The 22,516-nt window shown below is 41.8% G+C and overlaps 8 non-coding genes across 8 annotated transcripts; all 8 read right to left on the bottom strand.

Annotated features, from left to right (window-relative positions):
- Window positions 1–10,441: 10,441 nt before the first annotated feature.
- Window positions 10,442–10,513, bottom strand: TRNAC-GCA (transfer RNA cysteine (anticodon GCA)). Its single transcript has one exon. It is a non-coding gene; the product is annotated as a tRNA-Cys (tRNA).
- A 433-nt stretch (window positions 10,514–10,946) lies between these two features.
- Window positions 10,947–11,018, bottom strand: TRNAC-GCA (transfer RNA cysteine (anticodon GCA)). The gene has a single exon. It is a non-coding gene; the product is annotated as a tRNA-Cys (tRNA).
- Window positions 11,019–12,466: 1,448 nt separating this feature from the next.
- TRNAC-GCA (transfer RNA cysteine (anticodon GCA)) lies at window positions 12,467–12,538 on the bottom strand. The gene has a single exon. It is a non-coding gene; the product is annotated as a tRNA-Cys (tRNA).
- A 436-nt stretch (window positions 12,539–12,974) lies between these two features.
- Window positions 12,975–13,046, bottom strand: TRNAC-GCA (transfer RNA cysteine (anticodon GCA)). Its single transcript has one exon. It is a non-coding gene; the product is annotated as a tRNA-Cys (tRNA).
- Window positions 13,047–14,494: 1,448 nt separating this feature from the next.
- TRNAC-GCA (transfer RNA cysteine (anticodon GCA)) lies at window positions 14,495–14,566 on the bottom strand. The gene has a single exon. It is a non-coding gene; the product is annotated as a tRNA-Cys (tRNA).
- A 433-nt stretch (window positions 14,567–14,999) lies between these two features.
- Window positions 15,000–15,071, bottom strand: TRNAC-GCA (transfer RNA cysteine (anticodon GCA)). Its single transcript has one exon. It is a non-coding gene; the product is annotated as a tRNA-Cys (tRNA).
- A 5,129-nt stretch (window positions 15,072–20,200) lies between these two features.
- On the bottom strand, window positions 20,201–20,272 carry TRNAC-GCA (transfer RNA cysteine (anticodon GCA)). Its single transcript has one exon. It is a non-coding gene; the product is annotated as a tRNA-Cys (tRNA).
- A 941-nt stretch (window positions 20,273–21,213) lies between these two features.
- TRNAC-GCA (transfer RNA cysteine (anticodon GCA)) lies at window positions 21,214–21,285 on the bottom strand. The gene has a single exon. It is a non-coding gene; the product is annotated as a tRNA-Cys (tRNA).
- Window positions 21,286–22,516: the final 1,231 nt, after the last annotated feature.

Genomic DNA, 22,516 nt, shown 5'->3' with positions numbered 1-22,516 from the left:
TAGTTCCTCCCCTTCCTGTTGTCCCACCCCCTGACTACGAATAGTGTTTAGCGTGTGCTCCAGCATGTAAATGACTGTAATCGTCATGCTGATAATGGCATTGTCAGCGCTAAACATATTCGTCGCCATGTCGAAACTGTGCAGAAGGGTGCATAGGTCCTTGATCTGAGATCACTCCATCAGGGTGATCTGCCCCACTTCTGCATCTCGTTGGCCCAGGCTATACATCATGACGTATTGCACCAGGGCTCGCCGGTGCTGCCACAGTCGCTGTAACATGTGGAGAGTTGAATTCCAGCGTGTCGCCACATCGCATTTCAGGCGATGAACCGGCAGGCCGAAAGACTTCTGGAGCGATGCAAGTCGCTCAGGTGCGGCGGTTGAACGGCGGAAGTGAGCACTGCAGACAGTTTCCGTGCCCTGGTCAGAAGGCCATCTAGGCCGGGATAGTGTGTTAAAAATTGCTGGACAACAAGGTTAAACACGTGAGCCATACAAGGCACGTGTGTCACCTTGCCCAGGCGAAGGGCCGCACCCAGGTTTGCAGCATTGTCGCACACGGCCTTACCAGGCTGCAGGTTGAGTGGAGACAACCATTTATCAAAATCAGTCTCCAGAGCTGCCCACAACTCAGTCGCTGTGTGACTCCTATTTCAAAGACATGTCAAGCTAAAGACCGCCTGATGCCGTTGCGCTCTGCTACCAGCATAGTAATGAGGGGTGCGTGATTCCTTCTGCGCAGTGAGAACGCTGGTGGCCTGACCAGGCAGGCTTGGGGCGGAGGTGGAGGACCCAGATGAGGTGGAGGATGCAGAAGCAGTGGCGGAACTTGGACAGACAGAGGATTGACACACAAGTCGTGGGGACGGCAAGACTTGTGCAGCAGACCCTTCACCATCTATCACCATAGTTACCCAGTGGCCAGTCAGCGACATGTAACGTCCCTGTCCATGCTTACTGGTCCAAGTATCGGTGGTGAAATGCACCCGTTCACACACAGAGTTTCTCAAGGAAGCGGTGATGTTGTGTGCGACATGCTGGTGTAGCGCGGGCACACCTTTCTTAGAGAAGTAGTGGCGACTAGGCATCTGGTACTGGGGCACAGCGACAGACATAAGGTCTCTAAAATCCTGTGTGTCCACTAGGCGGAAAGGCAGCATTTCTGTAGTCAACAGCTTACAGAGGGATAGAGTCAACCTCTTCGCTTTGTCATGGGTCGCAGGAAGTGGCCTTTTATTTGACCACATCTGAGGGACAGAGATCTGGCTGCTGTGTGTAGACGGTGTTGAGTCGGGTGTCCCTGGAAAAATGCAGCTTTGTGAGGAAAGTGCAGGCGGAGACATGATGTTGCCTTCATCCAAAGTTGGTGCTATCGATGTCTGAGAGAGCTGTACACACTCACTTGTTTCCCCTTCCAAACCAACTGACGACCTACCAAGCAAACTGCCTGTTGCGGTTACAGTGGTGGAAGTTGTGGGTGGAAAAACAGGTGTGACAGCTGTCCCCACAGTCCTAGAAGATGACGAGCGCGCGGATGCACTGGAAGGGGCAGGCGGTGGATGGTTCGCTCCGCTAGGCCGCATTGCAGCACGGTGAGCTTCCCATCGGGCCATATGATATTTATTCATGTGACGATTCATGGAAGAAGTTGTCAAACTGCTGAGGTTTTGACCTCTACTAAGAGAACCATGACAAATTTTACAGATCACATAATTTGGGCGATCTTTTTCTATGTCAAAAAAGGACCTGGCTAGGCAAGGCTTAGAGGCCATGCGACCTGTTGATCCACCCCGAATAATGCTCAGAGGCAGAGTGGTGGCTGAGGATGCAGTTGTAGACGTGCTACCAGTGCTCCGACTGTGTCCAGGAAGGCGCCAGGTTACTTCGACGTCGGTTGCATCCTCCTCCACCGCCTCTGTTGACCTCCTCGAGTGTCTGACTGTGGGTTGACAGTAGGTGTGATCTAGAACTTAATCATCAATTGTTGTGTTTGCACTCCCCTACCCCTCAGACCGAGTTTCTTCTTGCCCTGACCGAATATTTAAGTTGTCATCCCAATCGGGTATCTGCGTCTCATCTTCATCAGTATGTTCCTCATTGCCTATAACCACAGTTGTTGGAAAGGCAGCATTTTGGTAGCCAACAGTTTGCATATGATGAAAGTCAACCTCCAAGCCATTTCATGCCCTTCTAAAAGCATGTAAAACACAGCGAGGGGACTCCAACCACAGTCTCCCTCGTTGCCACTAACTGGGCCACACACACCCCACTTGACTGGCATCGGTTGAGCCCCCTTTTGAAAAAGAAAAAGATGCTTTGCATGAAGCACTCTCAAAAATACGCGTGCCTTTCCCGTCCCCTGGCTGACCCAGGGGAAGAAAAGTCCTCTGAGAGCCATGACTTGTTCATCTTGGTTCTTTTAGAGACACAGCGAGGGGACTCCAACCACAGTCTCCCTCGTTGCCACTAACTGGGCCACACACACCCCACTTGACTGGCATCGGTTGACCCCCCCTTTTGACAAAGAAAAAGATGCTTTGCATGAAGCACTCTCAAAAATACGCGTGCCTTTCCCGTCCCCTGGCTGACCCAGGGGAAGAAAAGTCCTCTGAGAGCCATGACTTGTTCATCTTGGTTCTTTTAGAGACACAGCGAGGGGACTCCAACCACAGTCTCCCTCGTTGCCACTAACTGGGCCACACACACCCCACTTGACTGGCATCGGTTGAGCCCCCTTTTGAAAAAGAAAAAGATGCTTTGCATGAAGCACTCTCAAAAATACGCGTGCCTTTCCCGTCCCCTGGCTGACCCAGGGGAAGAAAAGTCCTCTGAGAGCCATGACTTGTTCATCTTGGTTCTTTTAGAGACACAGCGAGGGGACTCCAACCACAGTCTCCCTCGTTGCCACTAACTGGGCCACACACACCCCACTTGACTGGCATCGGTTGAGCCCCCCTTTTGACAAAGAAAAAGATGCTTTGCATGAAGCACTCTCAAAAATACGCGTGCCTTTCCCGTCCCCTGGCTGACCCAGGGGAAGAAAAGTCCTCTGAGAGCCATGACTTGTTCATCTTGGTTCTTTTAGAGACACAGCGAGGGGACTCCAACCACAGTCTCCCTCGTTGCCACTAACTGGGCCACACACACCCCACTTGACTGGCATCGGTTGACCCCCCCTTTTGACAAAGAAAAAGATGCTTTTCATGAAGCACTCTCAAAAATACGCGTGCCTTTCCCGTCCCCTGGCTGACCCAGGGGAAGAAAAGTCCTCTGAGAGCCATGACTTGTTCATCTTGGTTCTTTTAGAGACACAGCGAGGGGACTCCAACCACAGTCTCCCTCGTTGCCACTAACTGGGCCACACACACCCCACTTGACTGGCATCGGTTGAGCCCCCTTTTGAAAAAGAAAAAGATGCTTTGCATGAAGCACTCTCAAAAATACGCGTGCCTTTCCCGTCCCCTGGCTGACCCAGGGGAAGAAAAGTCCTCTGAGAGCCATGACTTGTTCATCTTGGTTCTTTTAGAGACACAGCGAGGGGACTCCAACCACAGTCTCCCTCGTTGCCACTAACTGGGCCACACACACCCCACTTGACTGGCATCGGTTGACCCCCCCTTTTGACAAAGAAAAAGATGCTTTGCATGAAGCACTCTCAAAAATACGCGTGCCTTTCCCGTCCCCTGGCTGACCCAGGGGAAGAAAAGTCCTCTGAGAGCCATGACTTGTTCATCTTGGTTCTTTTAGAGACACAGCGAGGGGACTCCAACCACAGTCTCCCTCGTTGCCACTAACTGGGCCACACACACCCCACTTGACTGGCATCGGTTGACCCCCCCTTTTGACAAAGAAAAAGATGCTTTGCATGAAGCACTCTCAAAAATACGCGTGCCTTTCCCGTCCCCTGGCTGACCCAGGGGAAGAAAAGTCCTCTGAGAGCCATGACTTGTTCATCTTGGTTCTTTTAGAGACACAGCGAGGGGACTCCAACCACAGTCTCCCTCGTTGCCACTAACTGGGCCACACACACCCCACTTGACTGGCATCGGTTGAGCCCCCTTTTGAAAAAGAAAAAGATGCTTTGCATGAAGCACTCTCAAAAATACGCGTGCCTTTCCCGTCCCCTGGCTGACCCAGGGGAAGAAAAGTCCTCTGAGAGCCATGACTTGTTCATCTTGGTTCTTTTAGAGACACAGCGAGGGGACTCCAACCACAGTCTCCCTCGTTGCCACTAACTGGGCCACACACACCCCACTTGACTGGCATCGGTTGACCCCCCCTTTTGACAAAGAAAAAGATGCTTTGCATGAAGCACTCTCAAAAATACGCGTGCCTTTCCCGTCCCCTGGCTGACCCAGGGGAAGAAAAGTCCTCTGAGAGCCATGACTTGTTCATCTTGGTTCTTTTAGAGACACAGCGAGGGGACTCCAACCACAGTCTCCCTCGTTGCCACTAACTGGGCCACACACACCCCACTTGACTGGCATCGGTTGAGCCCCCTTTTGAAAAAGAAAAAGATGCTTTGCATGAAGCACTCTCAAAAATACGCGTGCCTTTCCCGTCCCCTGGCTGACCCAGGGGAAGAAAAGTCCTCTGAGAGCCATGACTTGTTCATCTTGGTTCTTTTAGAGACACAGCGAGGGGACTCCAACCACAGTCTCCCTCGTTGCCACTAACTGGGCCACACACACCCCACTTGACTGGCATCGGTTGACCCCCCCTTTTGACAAAGAAAAAGATGCTTTGCATGAAGCACTCTCAAAAATACGCGTGCCTTTCCCGTCCCCTGGCTGACCCAGGGGAAGAAAAGTCCTCTGAGAGCCATGACTTGTTCATCTTGGTTCTTTTAGAGACACAGCGAGGGGACTCCAACCACAGTCTCCCTCGTTGCCACTAACTGGGCCACACACACCCCACTTGACTGGCATCGGTTGAGCCCCCTTTTGAAAAAGAAAAAGATGCTTTGCATGAAGCACTCTCAAAAATACGCGTGCCTTTCCCGTCCCCTGGCTGACCCAGGGGAAGAAAAGTCCTCTGAGAGCCATGACTTGTTCATCTTGGTTCTTTTAGAGACACAGCGAGGGGACTCCAACCACAGTCTCCCTCGTTGCCACTAACTGGGCCACACACACCCCACTTGACTGGCATCGGTTGACCCCCCCTTTTGACAAAGAAAAAGATGCTTTGCATGAAGCACTCTCAAAAATACGCGTGCCTTTCCCGTCCCCTGGCTGACCCAGGGGAAGAAAAGTCCTCTGAGAGCCATGACTTGTTCATCTTGGTTCTTTTAGAGACACAGCGAGGGGACTCCAACCACAGTCTCCCTCGTTGCCACTAACTGGGCCACACACACCCCACTTGACTGGCATCGGTTGAGCCCCCTTTTGAAAAAGAAAAAGATGCTTTGCATGAAGCACTCTCAAAAATACGCGTGCCTTTCCCGTCCCCTGGCTGACCCAGGGGAAGAAAAGTCCTCTGAGAGCCATGACTTGTTCATCTTGGTTCTTTTAGAGACACAGCGAGGGGACTCCAACCACAGTCTCCCTCGTTGCCACTAACTGGGCCACACACACCCCACTTGACTGGCATCGGTTGACCCCCCCTTTTGACAAAGAAAAAGATGCTTTGCATGAAGCACTCTCAAAAATACGCGTGCCTTTCCCGTCCCCTGGCTGACCCAGGGGAAGAAAAGTCCTCTGAGAGCCATGACTTGTTCATCTTGGTTCTTTTAGAGACACAGCGAGGGGACTCCAACCACAGTCTCCCTCGTTGCCACTAACTGGGCCACACACACCCCACTTGACTGGCATCGGTTGACCCCCCCTTTTGACAAAGAAAAAGATGCTTTGCATGAAGCACTCTCAAAAATACGCGTGCCTTTCCCGTCCCCTGGCTGACCCAGGGGAAGAAAAGTCCTCTGAGAGCCATGACTTGTTCATCTTGGTTCTTTTAGAGACACAGCGAGGGGACTCCAACCACAGTCTCCCTCGTTGCCACTAACTGGGCCACACACACCCCACTTGACTGGCATCGGTTGAGCCCCCTTTTGAAAAAGAAAAAGATGCTTTGCATGAAGCACTCTCAAAAATACGCGTGCCTTTCCCGTCCCCTGGCTGACCCAGGGGAAGAAAAGTCCTCTGAGAGCCATGACTTGTTCATCTTGGTTCTTTTAGAGACACAGCGAGGGGACTCCAACCACAGTCTCCCTCGTTGCCACTAACTGGGCCACACACACCCCACTTGACTGGCATCGGTTGACCCCCCCTTTTGACAAAGAAAAAGATGCTTTGCATGAAGCACTCTCAAAAATACGCGTGCCTTTCCCGTCCCCTGGCTGACCCAGGGGAAGAAAAGTCCTCTGAGAGCCATGACTTGTTCATCTTGGTTCTTTTAGAGACACAGCGAGGGGACTCCAACCACAGTCTCCCTCGTTGCCACTAACTGGGCCACACACACCCCACTTGACTGGCATCGGTTGACCCCCCCTTTTGACAAAGAAAAAGATGCTTTTCATGAAGCACTCTCAAAAATACGCGTGCCTTTCCCGTCCCCTGGCTGACCCAGGGGAAGAAAAGTCCTCTGAGAGCCATGACTTGTTCATCTTGGTTCTTTTAGAGACACAGCGAGGGGACTCCAACCACAGTCTCCCTCGTTGCCACTAACTGGGCCACACACACCCCACTTGACTGGCATCGGTTGACCCCCCCTTTTGACAAAGAAAAAGATGCTTTGCATGAAGCACTCTCAAAAATACGCGTGCCTTTCCCGTCCCCTGGCTGACCCAGGGGAAGAAAAGTCCTCTGAGAGCCATGACTTGTTCATCTTGGTTCTTTTAGAGACACAGCGAGGGGACTCCAACCACAGTCTCCCTCGTTGCCACTAACTGGGCCACACACACCCCACTTGACTGGCATCGGTTGAGCCCCCTTTTGAAAAAGAAAAAGATGCTTTGCATGAAGCACTCTCAAAAATACGCGTGCCTTTCCCGTCCCCTGGCTGACCCAGGGGAAGAAAAGTCCTCTGAGAGCCATGACTTGTTCATCTTGGTTCTTTTAGAGACACAGCGAGGGGACTCCAACCACAGTCTCCCTCGTTGCCACTAACTGGGCCACACACACCCCACTTGACTGGCATCGGTTGAGCCCCCCTTTTGACAAAGAAAAAGATGCTTTGCATGAAGCACTCTCAAAAATACGCGTGCCTTTCCCGTCCCCTGGCTGACCCAGGGGAAGAAAAGTCCTCTGAGAGCCATGACTTGTTCATCTTGGTTCTTTTAGAGACACAGCGAGGGGACTCCAACCACAGTCTCCCTCGTTGCCACTAACTGGGCCACACACACCCCACTTGACTGGCATCGGTTGACCCCCCCTTTTGACAAAGAAAAAGATGCTTTTCATGAAGCACTCTCAAAAATACGCGTGCCTTTCCCGTCCCCTGGCTGACCCAGGGGAAGAAAAGTCCTCTGAGAGCCATGACTTGTTCATCTTGGTTCTTTTAGAGACACAGCGAGGGGACTCCAACCACAGTCTCCCTCGTTGCCACTAACTGGGCCACACACACCCCACTTGACTGGCATCGGTTGAGCCCCCTTTTGAAAAAGAAAAAGATGCTTTGCATGAAGCACTCTCAAAAATACGCGTGCCTTTCCCGTCCCCTGGCTGACCCAGGGGAAGAAAAGTCCTCTGAGAGCCATGACTTGTTCATCTTGGTTCTTTTAGAGACACAGCGAGGGGACTCCAACCACAGTCTCCCTCGTTGCCACTAACTGGGCCACACACACCCCACTTGACTGGCATCGGTTGACCCCCCCTTTTGACAAAGAAAAAGATGCTTTGCATGAAGCACTCTCAAAAATACGCGTGCCTTTCCCGTCCCCTGGCTGACCCAGGGGAAGAAAAGTCCTCTGAGAGCCATGACTTGTTCATCTTGGTTCTTTTAGAGACACAGCGAGGGGACTCCAACCACAGTCTCCCTCGTTGCCACTAACTGGGCCACACACACCCCACTTGACTGGCATCGGTTGACCCCCCCTTTTGACAAAGAAAAAGATGCTTTGCATGAAGCACTCTCAAAAATACGCGTGCCTTTCCCGTCCCCTGGCTGACCCAGGGGAAGAAAAGTCCTCTGAGAGCCATGACTTGTTCATCTTGGTTCTTTTAGAGACACAGCGAGGGGACTCCAACCACAGTCTCCCTCGTTGCCACTAACTGGGCCACACACACCCCACTTGACTGGCATCGGTTGAGCCCCCTTTTGAAAAAGAAAAAGATGCTTTGCATGAAGCACTCTCAAAAATACGCGTGCCTTTCCCGTCCCCTGGCTGACCCAGGGGAAGAAAAGTCCTCTGAGAGCCATGACTTGTTCATCTTGGTTCTTTTAGAGACACAGCGAGGGGACTCCAACCACAGTCTCCCTCGTTGCCACTAACTGGGCCACACACACCCCACTTGACTGGCATCGGTTGAGCCCCCCTTTTGACAAAGAAAAAGATGCTTTGCATGAAGCACTCTCAAAAATACGCGTGCCTTTCGCCTCCCCTGGCTGACCCAGGGGAAGAAAAGTCCTCTGAGAGCCAGGTCCACATTGTCAGTGGACAGACACGTGTGCTTATCTGCCAGCAGACCCCCAGCAGCACTGAAGACAGGTTCCGAGAGAACGCTGGCTGCAGGACACGACAAGATCCTCAAGGCGTACGTGGCGAGCTCAGGCAATTTATCCAGATTGGAAGCCTAAAATGAGCAGGGCTCAAGTTGCACAATAATGGAATCGATGTTTCTTTGCATATACTCATATATCTGTGTGTCTCCCTCTTTTTCCTTGTCCAGCTGTTTTGTTTTCACATGAGTATATGTCCTTGTCACTTTCCCATGTGTTTGTGTTATGTTGTGAGTTGTTTGTCACCTTTTGGACACCTTTCAGGGTGTTTTCTAGGTGTTTTACTGTGTTTGTGATTGCCTGCCATTGTTTCCTATTGGCTCGAGTTCGGTTCGTCGAACGTTCGACGAGCCGAACTCGAGCCAGACCCCCCGTTCGGCGAACCGCCTCGAGCCGAACCGGGACCGGTTCGCTCATCTCTATTCCTTTACTCTGATGTGCTTTAGTCTTTCCAAAAAAAAGACTTTGATGATTGCATAAATCACACAAAATACTCAAGAATTTTTATTACACAGAATGAATCTTTGTTTTAGAGCGTCCGATGTATTAAATGAAACGATTTACATAATTTTTTTAATCACTATTTAAAAGAAAGAATTTTCCATTTTATTCCTTAATTTTCTTATTTAAACTTTATAGAAAGAAAGCAAATTTACTTCATAAGTCACGTTTAAACAAAACTTGTGCTAAGTTCAGCCTGATATGGATAAGCTGTCTAAATGATATTATTAAAAGGTGTGAAAAAGGTTACATTTTTATGAAAACCATACTACAGGGGGCACTTGGATTTGAGCCAAGGACGTCTTGATCTGCAATCAAATGCTCTGCCACTGAGCTATACCCCCTACATATTAATAAAAGAAATAATGTTTTTTTGTTTTTGATACATAAAATTTGAAGATTTTTAGAAACTTTTACATTGTGGTGCACTTCCTTTACTCTGATGTGCTTTAGTCTTTCCAAAAAAGACTTTGATGATTGCATAAAGCACACAAAATACTCAAGAATTCTTATTACACAGAATGACTCTTTGTTTTAGAGAGTCCGATGTATTAAATTAAACGATTTACATAATTTTTTTAATCACTATTTAAAAGAAAGAATTTTCCATTTTATTCCTTAATTTTCTTATTTAAACTTTATAGAAAGAAAGCAAATTTACTTCATAAGTCACATTTAAATAAAACTTGTGCTAAGTTCAGCCTGATATGGATACGCTGTCTAAATGATATTATTGAAAGGTGTGAAAAAGGTTACATTTTTATGAAAACCATACTACAGGGGGAACTTGGATTTGAGCCAAGGACCTCTTCATCCGCAGTCAAATGCTCTGCCACCGAGATATACCCCCTACATATTAATAAAATAAATAAATATTTTTGTTTTTGATACATAAAATGTAAAGATTTTTAGAAACTTTTACATTGTGGTGCACTTCCTTTACTCTGATGTGCTTTAGTCTTTCCAAAAAAAAGACTTTGATGATTGCATAAATCACACAAAATACTCAAGAATTTTTTTTACACAGAATGACTCTTTGTTTTAGAGAGTCCGATGTATTAAATGAAACTATTTACATAATTTTTTTAATCACTATTTAAAAGAAATAATTTTCCATTTTATTCCTTAATTTACTTATTTAAACTTTAGAGAAAGAAAGCAAATTTACTTCATAAGTCACAATTAAATAAAACTTGTGCTAAGTTCAGCCTGATATGGATAAGCTGTCTAAATGATATTATTGAAAGGTGTGAAAATTGTTACATTTTTATGAAAACCATACTACAGGGGGCACTTGGATTTGAACCAAGGACCTCTTGATCTGCAGTCAAATGCTCTGCCACTGAGCTATACCCCTACATATTAATAAAAGAAATAATGTTTTTTTGTTTTTGATACATAAAGTTTGAAGATTTTTAGAAACTTTTACATTGTGGTGCACTTCCTTTACTCTGATGTGCTTTAGTATTTCCAAAAAAGACTTTGATGATTGCATAAAGCACACAAAATACTCAAGAATTTTTATTACACAGAATGACTCTTTGTTTTAGAGAGTCCGATGTATTAAATGAAACGATATACATAATTTTTTTCATCACTATTTAAAAGAAAGAATTTTCCATTTTATTCCTTAATTTTCTTATTTAAACTTTATAGAAAGAAAGCAAATTTACTTCATAAGTCACGTTTAAACAAAACTTGTGCTAAGTTCAGCCTGATATGGATAAGCTGTCTAAATGATATTATTGAAAGGTGTGAAAATTGTTACATTTTTATGAAAACCATACTACAGGGGGCACTCGGATTTGAACCAAGGACCTCTTGATCTGCAGTCAAATGCTCTGCCACTGAGCTATACCCCCTACATATTAATAAAAGAAATAACGTTTTTTTGTTTTTGATACATAAAATTTAAAGATTTTTAGAAACTTTTACATTGTGGTGCACTTCCTTTACTCTAATATGCTTTAGTCTTTCCAAAAAAAAGACTTTGATGATTGCATAAATCACACAAAATACTCAAGAATTTTTATTACACAGAATGACTCTTTGTTTTAGAGAGTCCGATGTATTAAATGAAATGATTTACATAATTTTTTTAATCACTATTTAAAAGAAAGAATTTTCCATTTTATTCCTTAATTTTCTTATTTAAACTTTATAGAAAGAAAGCAAATTTACTTCATAAGTCCCGTTTAAAACAAACTTGTGCTAAGTTCAGCCTGATATGGATAAGCTGTCTAAATGATATTATTGAAAGGTGTGAAAATTGTTACATTTTTATGAAAACCATACTACAGGGGGCACTTGGATTTGAGCCAAGGACCTCTTGATCTGCAGTCAAATGCTCTGCCACTGAGCTACACCCCCTACATGTTAATAAAAGAAATAATGTTTTTTTGTTTTTGATACATAAAATTTGAAGATTTTTAGAAACATTTACATTGTGGTGCACTTCCTTTACTCTGATGTGCTTTAGTCTTTCCAAAAAAAGACTTTGATGATTGCATAAAGCACACAAAATACTCATAAATTTTTATTACACAGAATGACACTTTGTTTTAGAGAGTCTGATGTATTAAATGAAATGATTTACATAATTTTTTTAATCACTATTTAAAAGAAAGAATTTTCCATTTCTTTCCTTAATTTTCTTATTTAAACTTTATAGAAAGAAAGCAAATTTACTTCATAAGTCACGTTTAAATAAAACTTGTGCTAAGTTCAGCCTGATATGGATAAGCTGTCTAAATGATATTATTGAAAGGTGTGAAAATTGTTACATTTTTATGAAAACCATACTACAGGGGGCACTCGGATTTGATTCAAGGACCTCTTGATCTGCAGTCAAATGCTCTGCCACTGAGCTATACCCCTACATATTAATAAAAGAGATAATGTTTTTTTGTTTTTGATACATAAAATTTGAAGATTTTTAGAAACTTTTACATTGTGGTGCACTTCCTTTACTCTGATGTGCTTTAGTCTTTCCAAAAAAGACTTTGATGATTGCATAAAGCACACAAAATACTCAAGAATTTTTATTACACAGAATGACTCTTTGTTTTAGAGAGTCCGATGTATTAAATGAAACGATATACATAATTTTTTTAATCACTATTTAAAAGAAAGAATTTTCCATTTTATTCCTTAATTTTCTTATTTAAACTTTATAGAAAGAAAGCAAATTTACTTCATAAGTCACGTTTAAACAAAACTTGTGCTAAGTTCAGCCTGATATGGATAAGCTGTCTAAATGATATTTTTGAAAGGTGTGAAAATTGTTACATTTTTATGAAAACCATACTACAGGGGGCACTCGGATTTGAACCAAGGACCTCTTGATCTGCAGTCAAATGCTCTGCCACTGAGCTATACCCCCTACATATTAATGAAAGAAATAACGTTTTTTTGTTTTTGATACATAAAATTTAAAGATTTTTAGAAACTTTTACATTGTGGTGCACTTCCTTTACACTGATGTGCTTTAGTCTTTCCAAAAAAAAGACTTTGATGATTGCATAAATCACACAAAATACTCAAGAATTTTTATTACACAGAATGACTCTTTGTTTTAGAGAGTCCGATGTATTAAATGAAACGATTTACATAATTTTTTTAATCACTATTTAAAAGAAATAATTTTCCATTTTATTCCTTAATTTACTTATTTAAACTTTATAGAAAGAAAGCAAATTTACTTCATAAGTCACAATTAAATAAAACTTGTGCTAAATTCAGCCTGATATGGATAAGCTGTCTAAATGATATTATTGAAAGGTGTGAAAATTGTTACATTTTTATGAAACCCATACTACAGGGGGCACTCGGATTTGAACCAAGGACCTCTTGATCTGCAGTCAAATGCTCTGCCACTGAGCTATACCCCCTACATATTAATAAAAGAAATAATTTTTTTTGTTTTTCATACATAAAATTTAAAGATTTTTAGAAACTTTTACATTGTGGTGCACTTCCTTTACTCTGATGTGCTTTAGTCTTTCCAAAAAAAAGACTTTGATGATTGCATAAATCACACAAAATACTCAAGAATTTTTATTACACAGAATTAATCTTTGTTTTAGAGCGTCCGATGTATTAAATGAAACGATTTACATAATTTTTTTAATCACTATTTAAAAGAAAGAATTTTCCATTTTATTCCTTAATTTTCTTATTTAAACTTTATAGAAAGAAAGCAAATTTACTTCATAAGTCACGTTTAAACAAAACTTGTGCTAAGTTCAGCCTGATATGGATAAGCTGTCTAAATGATATTATTAAAAGGTGTGAAAAAGGTTACATTTTTATGAAAACCATACTACAGGGGGCACTTGGATTTGAGCCAAGGACGTCTTGATCTGCAATCAAATGCTCTGCCACTGAGCTATACCCCCTACATATTAATAAAAGAAATAATGTTTTTTTGTTTTTGATACATAAAATTTGAAGATTTTTAGAAACTTTTACATTGTGGTGCACTTCCTTTACTCTGATGTGCTTTAGTCTTTCCAAAAAAGACTTTGATGATTGCATAAAGCACACAAAATACTCAAGAATTCTTATTACACAGAATGACTCTTTGTTTTAGAGAGTCCGATGTATTAAATTAAACGATTTACATAATTTTTTTAATCACTATTTAAAAGAAAGAATTTTCCATTTTATTCCTTAATTTTCTTATTTAAACTTTATAGAAAGAAAGCAAATTTACTTCATAAGTCACATTTAAATAAAACTTGTGCTAAGTTCAGCCTGATATGGATACGCTGTCTAAATGATATTATTGAAAGGTGTGAAAAAGGTTACATTTTTATGAAAACCATACTACAGGGGGAACTTGGATTTGAGCCAAGGACCTCTTCATCCGCAGTCAAATGCTCTGCCACCGAGATATACCCCCTACATATTAATAAAATAAATAAATATTTTTGTTTTTGATACATAAAATGTAAAGATTTTTAGAAACTTTTACATTGTGGTGCACTTCCTTTACTCTGATGTGCTTTAGTCTTTCCAAAAAAAAGACTTTGATGATTGCATAAATCACACAAAATACTCAAGAATTTTTTTTACACAGAATGACTCTTTGTTTTAGAGAGTCCGATGTATTAAATGAAACGATTTACATAAATTTTTTAATCACTATTTAAAAGAAATAATTTTCCATTTTATTCCTTAATTTACTTATTTAAACTTTAGAGAAAGAAAGCAAATTTACTTCATAAGTCACAATTAAATAAAACTTGTGCTAAGTTCAGCCTGATATGGATAAGCTGTCTAAATGATATTATTGAAAGGTGTGAAAATTGTTACATTTTTATGAAAACCATACTACAGGGGGCACTTGGATTTGAACCAAGGACCTCTTGATCTGCAGTCAAATGCTCTGCCACTGAGCTATACCCCTACATATTAATAAAAGAAATAATGTTTTTTTGTTTTTGATACATAAAGTTTGAAGATTTTTAGAAACTTTTACATTGTGGTGCACTTCCTTTACTCTGATGTGCTTTAGTATTTCCAAAAAAGACTTTGATGATTGCATAAAGCACACAAAATACTCAAGAATTTTTATTACACAGAATGACTCTTTGTTTTAGAGAGTCCGATGTATTAAATGAAACGATATACATAATTTTTTTCATCACTATTTAAAAGAAAGAATTTTCCATTTTATTCCTTAATTTTCTTATTTAAACTTTATAGAAAGAAAGCAAATTTACTTCATAAGTCACGTTTAAACAAAACTTGTGCTAAGTTCAGCCTGATATGGATAAGCTGTCTAAATGATATTATTGAAAGGTGTGAAAATTGTTACATTTTTATGAAAACCATACTACAGGGGGCACTCGGATTTGAACCAAGGACCTCTTGATCTGCAGTCAAATGCTCTGCCACTGAGCTATACCCCCTACATATTAATAAAAGAAATAACGTTTTTTTGTTTTTGATACATAAAATTTAAAGATTTTTAGAAACTTTTACATTGTGGTGCACTTCCTTTACTCTAATATGCTTTAGTCTTTCCAAAAAAAAGACTTTGATGATTGCATAAATCACACAAAATACTCAAGAATTTTTATTACACAGAATGACTCTTTGTTTTAGAGAGTCCGATGTATTAAATGAAATGATTTACATAATTTTTTTAATCACTATTTAAAAGAAAGAATTTTCCATTTTATTCCTTAATTTTCTTATTTAAACTTTATAGAAAGAAAGCAAATTTACTTCATAAGTCACGTATAACCCCTTAAGGACGAAGCCAGTTTTGTACTTAATGACCAGGCCATTTTTTGCAATTCTGACCAGTGTCACTTTATGAGGTCATAACTCTGGAACGCTTCAACGGATCCCGGTGATTCTGACATTGTTTTTTCGTGACATATTGTACTTCATGATAGTTATAAATTTAGAACGATATTTTTTGCTTTTATTTGTGAAAAAATCGGAAATTTGATGAAAATTTTGAAAATTTTGCAATTTTCAAACTTTTAATTTTTATGCCCTTAACCCAGAGAGTTATGTCACACAAAACAGTTAATAAATAACATTTCCCACATGTCTACTTTACATTAGCGCAATTTCTGAAACAAAATGTTTTGGGGTTAGGAAGTTAGAAGGGGTCAAAGTTCATCAGCAATTTCCCATTTTTTCAACAAAATTCACAAAACCATTTTTTTAGGGACCACATCACATTTGAAGTGACTTTGAGAGGCCTAAGTGACAGAAAATACCTAAAAGTGACACCATTCTCAAAACAGCACGCCTCAAAGTACTCAAAACCACATCCAAGAAGTTTATTAACCCTTCAGGTGCTTCACAGGAACTAAAGCAAAGTGGAATGAAAAAAAGCAAAAAATAAAATTTTACCTAAAATGTTGCTCTACCCCAAATTTATTCACTTTTAGAAGAAATAACACAACAAAATGAACCCCAAAACTTGTTACCCACTTTCTTATGAACGCGCCAATACCCCACATGTGGTCAGAAACCTTTGTTTGGACAAATGGGAGGGCTCGGAACAGAAGGAGCAATATTTGAATTTTGGAAAGCAAATTTGGCTGAAATAGATTGCGGGCACCATGTTGCATTTACATGTCCGCCAAGGTAACTAAACAGCACAAACCCCTTACAAGTGACACCATTTTGGAAACTAGACCCCTTAAGGCTTCTATCTAGGGGTATAGTGAGCATTTTGGATCCACAGGTACTTCACAGATTTTGATAACGTTACGTTGTCACATTGAAAATTTTCATTTTTTTCTCAAAAATGTTGCTTTAGCATCAATTTTTTCACTTTTTCAAGAGGTAATTCCAAAAATTTGACCCCAATGTTTGTTACCCACTTTTTTATGAGCGCGGTGATACCTCACTTGTGGTCTGAAACCTTTGTTTGGAGAAATGGGAGGGCTTGGAACGGAAGGAGCAATATTTGAATTTTGGAAAGGAAATTTGGCTGAAAAAGATTGCGGGCACCATGTCGCATTTGGAGGACCCCTAAGGTATGTAAACAGCAGAAAAACACCACAAGTGACCCCATATTGGAAACTAGGCCCCTCAAGGAATTTATCTTGATGTTTGGTGAGTACCCTGAACCCCCAGGTGCTTTACAGAAGTTTATAACGTTGAGCCATGAAAATAAAAAAATAAAATTTTACCACAAAATTGTTACTTCAACCAGGTAGCTTTTTTTTCACAAGGGTAACAGGAAAAAAATCACCATGAAATTTACTGCGCAATTTCTCCTGAGTTTGTTGATATCTTGTATGTGGTGGAAATCAACTGTTTGGGCACACTACAGGGCTCAGAAGAGAAGGAGTGCAATTTGACTGCAAAATTGGCTGGAATCAATAGCGGACGCCATGTTGCATTAGGAGAACCCCTGAGGTGCCTAAGCAGTGGAGGTCCCCCACAAGTGACCCCATTCTGGAAATAAGACCCCTCAAGGCTTTAATCTAGGTGTATATTGAGCATTTTGAATCCACGAATACTTCACAGAATTTGATAAGCTTAGGTTGCCATATTGAAATTTTCATTTTTTTCACAAAAATGTTGATTTAGCGACACATTTTTCACTTTTTCAAGAGGCAACAACAAAACGTGTACCCCACAGGTTGTTATCTAATTTCTTGTGAGCGCAGGGATACCACACATGTGGCCAAAAACCTTTGTTTGGATAAATGGGAGGGCTTGGAATGGAAGGAGCACCATTTGAATTTTGGAAAAGTTGAAGTAAATTGCGCGCACCATGTCACATTAGCAGGGCCCCTTGGGCACCTATACATCAGAAACCCCCCACAAGTGACCTCATTTTGGAAACTGGACCCCTCAAGGATTTTATTCAGGAGTATAGTAAACATTTTGAATCCACAGGTACTTCACAAAACTGTTGCTGTAGCAAAAAATTTCTCACTGTTAAGGGGGCTTTACACGCTGCGACATCGCTAATGCGGAGTCGTTAGGGTCACGGAATTGGTGACGCACATCCGGCCGCATTAGCGATGTTGCTGCGTGTGACACCGATGAGCGATTTTGCATCGTTGCAAAAATGTGCAAAATCGCTCATCGGTGACATGGGGGTCCATTCTCGATTATCGTTACTGCAGCAGTAACGATGTAGTTCGTCGCTCCTGCGGCAGCACACATCGCTATGTGTGACGCCGCAGGAACGAGGAAGCTCTCCTTACCTGCCTCCCGGCCGCTATGAGGAAGGAAGGAGGTGGGCGGGATGTTCCGGCCACTCATCTCCGCCCCTCCGCTTCTATTGGGCGGCCGCTCAGTGACGTCACTGTGACGCCACACGGACCGCCCCCTTAGAAAGGAGGCGGTTTGCCGGTCACAGCGACGTCGCCGGGCAGGTAAGTATGTGTGACGCATCTGCGCGATGTTGTGCGGCACGGGCAGCGATTGCCCGTGTCGCACAACAGATGGGGGCGGGTACCCACGCTAGCGATATCGGGACCGATATCGCAGCGTGTAAAGTAGCCTTTAGGCTATGTGGCCATGATCCAGCGACACGGCGTCTAGTACCCAGTGTCAGCCTCCTGCAGAAATGTGAGTGTTGTCCACGGGAGAACGCAGCTGCCCATGCCCACGATTTGGGTTCAGGCTGCTGTGGACTTTAGTTCTTTTCTACCTGCAAAGAACACTCATCTCCGCAGCATAAATTGACATCCTGAGGCTCGGGAAGCTGCGCCACAGGTCGATTTATGCTGCGGAGAAAAGAAACACAGTGGGCACGGGATTTCTAAAAATCCTGCCACTGTGCTTCTACTGCACAACGCAGCGTTATGGACGCAGGGAAAACACTCTGCGCCCAAAACGTTGCAAACCCTGATTGTGGGCACACAGCGTAAAATGCTACAATGGATGAATGGATAGATGTCAAACATATATAACGTCCCACCCCCCTGCATATTCTAAGCTGGCGCCCTTTAGTGCCTTTCATGTGACACTAAAGGATGCCTAGCCTTGTATTTAGCCCAAAAAAAAAAAAAAGAATTAAAATAAATGACGTGGGGTCCCCCCTATTTTTGATAGCCAGCTAGGGTAAAGCAGACAGCTGTAGCCTGCAAACCACAGCTGACAGCTTCATCTTGTCTGGTGATCAATTTGGAGGGCTCCCCAAGCTGTTTTTTTTTTTTAATTATTTATAAATAAATAATTAAAAAAAAAAAACAAACGTGGGGTCCCCCCAAATTAGATCACCAGCCAAGGTGAAGCTGACAGCTGGGGTCTGGTATTCTCAGGATGGGAAGAGCCACGGTTATTGGACTCTTCCCAGCCTAAAAATAGCAGGCCGCAGCCGCCCCAGAAGTGGCGCATCCATTAGATGCGCCAATTCTGGCGCTTCGCCCCAGCTCATCCCGCGCCCTGGTGCGTTGGCTAACGGGGTAATGAATGGGGTTGATACCAGGTGTGTAATGTCACCTGGCATCAAGCCCAGCAATTAGTTATGTCACGGCGTCTATCAGATACCCGACATAACTAATTGACAGTAATAAAAAAAAAATTGACAACAAAAAAAAATTTATTTGAAAAAACACTCCCCAAAACATTCCCTGATTGACCAATTTATTGAAAAGAAAAAAAAAATCCACAATAATCCATTTGGACGTCCACGTCGCCTCTGGACCTTCTAGAATATGGGGGACACGTTCAGGGAACGTATCCCCCATTTTCTAGGAGGGCAGACCCTCCATTTGAGGAGAGTGGGTGCAAAGAATCTGCACCCACTCTCCCCGGGTCACAGCTGCAGACTCAGTGCAGCAGCAGCTGCAGCCAGCGTCCTGAACACAGGAAGCTGTAAGCTGCTCTGCACATGTGACCGGAGTCTGCAGAGAAGGAGCCGGAGGAGGGGGCCGCGGGGGATCAGCGCTCCGGTATGTATGACACCGGGGGACACCAGGGGGGGGGTAGGGGGGGACCCGGCAGGGCCTAGGGAGCAGGTTTCTGTCGTATGTGTTATGGCACATACGACAGAAACCATAGGAACAGTGGAAATGCGGCCGGCGCGCTGCTGTGATCGCCGGTGCGCGCGGCCATCTTGGATTTTCGGGAGGGGGTTGGGGGTCGGGGGGGGCACTTTGGGGACACCGGGGGACCGGAGGGAACCGGGAAAAAGATTTATCTCCCATCTGGCATGTTTGATCATGCCAGATGGGAGATAAATCATTTTTTACCGGAGCGGTCATTTACTATAACTTGATGATCGGTATACGGTGTATACCGGTCATCAGGTGAGCGGGGACCGGAAAAACCGGCCCGAATCATGATCTCCAGGGTCTCAGCTACCCCCGGCAGCTGAGACCCCGGAAATTTTCTGACTCTGGGGGGCGCTAGACCCTTTTTTCCGACCGCCGTTAAAAAGCGGCGGATCGGAAAAAGTACCCTTATTTACCGCCGTTAAAAGGCGTATCGGCGGTCGTAAAGGGGTTAAACAAAACTTGTGCTAAGTTCAGCCTGATATGGATAAGCTGTCTAAATGATATTATTGAAAGGTGTGAAAATTGTTACATTTTTATGAAAACCATACTACAGGGGGCACTCGGATTTGAACCAAGGATCTCTTGATCTGCAGTCAAATGCTCTACCACTGAGTTATACCCCCTACATATTAATAAAAGAAATAATGTTTTTTTGTTTTTGATACATAAAATTTAAAGATTTTTAGAAACTTTTACATTGTGGTGCACTTCCTTTACTCTGATGTGCTTTAGTCTTTCCAAAAAAAAGACTTTGATGATTGCATAAATCACACAAAATACTCAAGAATTTTTATTACACAGAATGACTCTTTGTTTTAGAGAGTCCGATGTATTAAATGAAACGATTTACATAATTTTTTTAATCACTATTTAAAAGAAAGAATTTTCCATTTTATTCCTTAATTTTCTTATTTAAACTTTATAAAAAGAAAGCAAATTTACTTCATAAGTCACGTTTAAACAAAACTTGTGCTAAGTTCAGCCTGATATGGATAAGCTGTCTAAATGATATTATTGAAAGGTGTGAAAAAGGTTACATTTTTATGAAAACCATACTACAGGGGGCACTTGGATTTGAGCCAAGGACCTCTTGATATGCAGTCAAATGCTCTGCCACTGAGATATACCCCCTACATTTTAATAAAAGAAATAATTTTTTTTGTTTTTGATACATAAAATTTGAAGATTTTTAGAAACTTTTACATTGTGGTGCACTTCCTTTACTCTGATGTGCTTTAGTCTTTCCAAAAAAGACTTTGATGATTGCATAAAGCACACAAAATACTCAAGAATTTTTATTACACAGAATGACTCTTTGTTTTAGAGAGTCCGATGTATTAAATGAAACGATTTACATAATTTTTTTAATCACTATTTAAAAGAAAGAATTTTCCATTTTATGCCTTAATTTTCTTATTTAAACTTTATAGAAAGAAAGCAAATTTACTTCATAAGTCACGTTTAAATAAAACTTGTGCTAAGTTCAGCCTGATATGGATAAGCTGTCTAAATGATATTATTGAAAGGTGTGAAAATTGTTACATTTTTATGAAAACCATACTACAGGGGGCACTCAGATTTGAACCAAGGACCTCTTGATCTGCAGTCAAATGCTCTGCCACTGAGCTATACCCCCTACATATTAATAAAAGAAATAATGTTTTTTTGTTTTTGATACATAAAATTTGAAGATTTTTAGAAACATTAACATTGTGGTGCACTTCCTTTACTCTGATGTGCTTTAGTCTTTCCAAAAAAGACTTTGATGATTGCATAAAGCACACAAAATACTCATGAATTTTTATTACACAGAATGACACTTTGTTTTAGAGAGTCCGATGTATTAAATGAAATGATTTACATAATTTTTTTAATCACTATTTAAAAGAAAGAATTTTCCATTTTATTCCTTAATTTTCTTATTTAAACTTTATAGAAAGAAAGCAAATTTACTTCATAAGTCACGTTTAAATAAAACTTGTGCAAAGTTCAGCCTGATATGGATAAGCTGTCTAAATGATATTATTGAAAGGTGTGAAAATTGTTACATTTTTATGAAAACCATACTACAGGGGGCACTTGGATTTGAGCCAAGGACCTCTTGATCTGCAGTCAAATGCTCTGCCACTGAGCTACACCCCCTACATGTTAATAAAAGAAATAATGTTTTTTTGTTTTTGATACATAAAATTTGAAGATTTTTAGAAACATTTACATTGTGGTGCACTTCCTTTACTCTGATGTGCTTTAGTCTTTCCAAAAAAAGACTTTGATGATTGCATAAAGCACACAAAATACTCATGAATTTTTATTACACAGAATGACACTTTGTTTTAGAGAGTCTGATGTATTAAATGAAACGATTTACATAATTTTTTTAATCACTATTTAAAAGAAAGAATTTTCCATTTTATTCCTTAATTTTCTTATTTAAACTTTATAAAAAGAAAGCAAATTTACTTCATAAGTCACGTTTAAACAAAACTTGTGCTAAGTTCAGCCTGATATGGATAAGCTGTCTAAATGATATTATTGAAAGGTGTGAAAAAGGTTACATTTTTATGAAAACCATACTACAGGCGGCACTTGGATTTGAGCCAAGGACCTCAGGATATGCAGTCAAATTCTCTGCCACTGAGATATACCCCCTACATTTTAATAAAAGAAATAATTTTTTTTGTTTTTGATACATAAAATTTGAAGATTTTTAGAAACTTTTACATTGTGGTGCACTTCCTTTACTCTGATGTGCTTTAGTCTTTCCAAAAAAGACTTTGATGATTGCATAAAGCACACAAAATACTCAAGAATTTTTATTACACAGAATGACTCTTTGTTTTAGAGAGTCCGATGTATTAAATGAAACG

Source organism: Anomaloglossus baeobatrachus, chromosome 1 (assembly GCF_048569485.1).
Source record: "Anomaloglossus baeobatrachus isolate aAnoBae1 chromosome 1, aAnoBae1.hap1, whole genome shotgun sequence".
NCBI lineage: Eukaryota > Metazoa > Chordata > Amphibia > Anura > Aromobatidae > Anomaloglossus > Anomaloglossus baeobatrachus.
This window is presented reverse-complemented; position numbering and strand designations above follow the sequence as displayed.